At 37.4% G+C, this 2,811-nt stretch overlaps 1 long non-coding RNA gene across 1 annotated transcript; it reads right to left on the bottom strand.

Moving 5' to 3' along the window:
- Positions 1 to 483: 483 nt before the first annotated feature.
- On the bottom strand, positions 484 to 2,811 carry LOC135774473 (uncharacterized). The gene is made up of 3 exons (XR_010543693.2): positions 2,388 to 2,811; positions 1,342 to 2,061; positions 484 to 622 (listed from the first exon to the last, which is right to left on the bottom strand). It is a non-coding gene; the product is annotated as an uncharacterized lncRNA (long non-coding RNA).

Below are 2,811 nucleotides of genomic sequence, written 5' to 3'. Positions count from 1 at the left end.
AATTAAATGGTTTAAAGTGATTTTCCTATGATTTATTACACAACAGAAAATGGAAGACAGTTAATTTTCTATGTTGTGATGTTTAAACACACAAACAGAAAGCAGTTTCTAATCTAACCATCCATATGCCGATATATAACATGCATAATGTCTTGCATTTGTCCTTCATGTTTAGCTGCGTTGACTCTCAGATATGTAAAGCACAGGCTGACAGACGCAGTGAGAAGGCATGATATATAAAGATAAATTACCAGCACAACGCTATAAAGTGTTGGCATGAATAACCCTGCAGATGCATATGAATCTGAACACAATAAGAGGGGAAGCCCAGCAGTCAGATATGTGTCTCCATTGTGATTACAGGTGGGAAGTAGTTTTAAAGGAGAAGTACATCTGTGAACCAACTTCTGCATCTTTCAAACCTGAAAATGACTTTAACAATTTAAATGGAGCACAGTCTTTGGATGACATCGAGTGTCTGTTGGTATAACTCCTAGACATTCAATGGTGATATCAAAGGCTTTTGGTCTGACAAAGGACAATAGATCTCTGGCACCACGACCACACCATCATCCTCTGTGACAATGTCAACAATTTCCTCTTGAAAAAGTTGCTCCACCATCTGAAAAAGAAACAATGTGTTATAATGCTAACCAAATTTAGTTTGATACATTTCTAAGGACACATAATTACATAATGCCAAAGTAACTATATGCAAGTACATGAATGTCAAGAATAAAATCCTGATATTTACTTTGTCATTCCAATCTCATGTAACATAGGCCCTATTTACACATGGCATTGGATGAGTCTTGAGACCACATTTGCTTTAAGGGGAAGGGGACAGCACACTACTTACTATGATAATGAGTAAGTGAAGTGAGTATTTGCCAATGTATGGTAACCCATACTTTGAATGTGACCTCTGCATTTAACCCATCCAGTGAATAGTGAACACACGCACTGCAAGTCGTGAACACACAAACACCCGGAGCAGTGGGCAGCTATCCCTGCAGCGCCCGGGGAGCAATTAGGGTTAAGGTGCCTTGCTCAAGGGCACCACATCCGCAACCCGCTGGTCGTGAGCCTCGAACCGGCAACGCTCGGGTTACAAGCCCGACACTCTAACCACTAGGCTACAACTGCCCTAATGACTTTGCAAAAAAAAGTGTCGGGGGAAGGATGTATTATTACAGTGTTTTTGTTGTTTATTAATAGTTTAATGTCATGCCACCTACCCAGCTAGAATTATGAATAAAAATAAAAGATGAAAAATGAAACATTTACTCTTGATAAATATTCTAAAATTAAATCTGGTCTTTCAAAATAGGTGCAGTTCACCTGCCGAATCAAGCACTGTCTCTTCTTCCATTGCAGTTCTTCATAGTACAAGAGACGGTTGACCAAACATCACACCATAGAGGCTAAATTCTAAAAAAAAAAAAAACAAGAGAGAGAAGTATGGTCAAATCGTAGCTTATTATAAAAATGTTTTTCCATAGTAAATCATCATGTGAACTATTATGGAAACCAAATTAGTGGCATTTCAACATTAGGGGCAGGTATGCTGAATACCACCAGATGTGGTGCAGATATGCAACTAAATAAGACAATTCTGTCGTCATTTACTCACCATCAAGTCGTTCCAAACCCTTAAGACTTTTGTTCATCTTCTGAACACAAGTAAAGATCTTTAAAATGTTATCTTTTCAAAGAGAGCTTTCTGTCTCACCAGTAACAGCAAACATGACTACCACTTTCAAGGCTTCATTTTAACCTTATGTAGCACGGTGCTCTTGTAAACGTGCATTAAAGATTAACTGATTTGAATTAAAATTGATTTAAATTTAACATACGCTGCAAAATATGTTCTCACACTTGTTCTTGTAGGAACAGCTGACATGAATTCTATGCTGAACTTGTTACATTTCAAATATTATAAAAACATCAACTAAAAACACCTAAAAAAATATACCAAAGCCCCTTTAAAGTTGTATTTTATATACAGAGAACAACATGAACTGGTTCAGTGCCTACCTGGAGAAATGACATTCTTTGGTCCTGATAAGTAATATAAAAAGAAAAGCGGAATTAGGCTAAAATCTTACATTTGTTTTTGTATGGACAATAACAAAGATATAATTGTTTTCCTAACCACAATTAAATAAAGATCATTATCTTTGCGTTTCACATATCCATTGTAAGCCTAACATATGTGCCAAAGTAAACTATGGAACAAATAGTCTGTTACGTAACAATCTTTGCTCTGCTTTGAGAAACGCAATACTATTCATATACAGTTTAACACAACTGTTGCAGTCTTCACATAAATAAAACTTGCAGTGGGTGGGATTATTTATTTATATTGATAGTTATTACAAACTTACCTCAGGTTGCCTCGATTGTCCGGCTGACGAGGATGGTGTTGATGCTCCGGACCGTGAGCCTCCCGATTACTCATCTTGAACTATTGTTATTCTTCTGCTGATGTGTAAAATATCCGTGTTTTATCATTAATGTTCTTAATATACTCTTATTACAGTTTCTTTAGACTACTTGCAGCTCCGCTGAAAAACAGCGTCTGATCGTCTTCTTCTTGTTATTTTTAACAGAAGCGGTTGGCATCCAGCTTATTGGTGCACTATCGCCACCTTCTGTTTCGGGGTTCCGGTACAATGAGCTGTCAATCAAAATCTCACAAGCCAATAAGAGCGAACCTCTGTTAAGCCCGCCCCTCACGAGAGGTTTGTGTCAAAATGGAGAACGTAAATTTGCGAATCGCAAACGAAAACTTGGAAAGCGAAAACGAAA

This window comes from Paramisgurnus dabryanus, chromosome 5, assembly GCF_030506205.2.
Source record: "Paramisgurnus dabryanus chromosome 5, PD_genome_1.1, whole genome shotgun sequence".
NCBI classification, from domain to species: Eukaryota; Metazoa; Chordata; class Actinopteri; order Cypriniformes; family Cobitidae; genus Paramisgurnus; species Paramisgurnus dabryanus.
The sequence above is the reverse complement of the archived record's forward strand: the minus strand, read 5'-3'. Positions and strand labels throughout refer to the sequence as shown.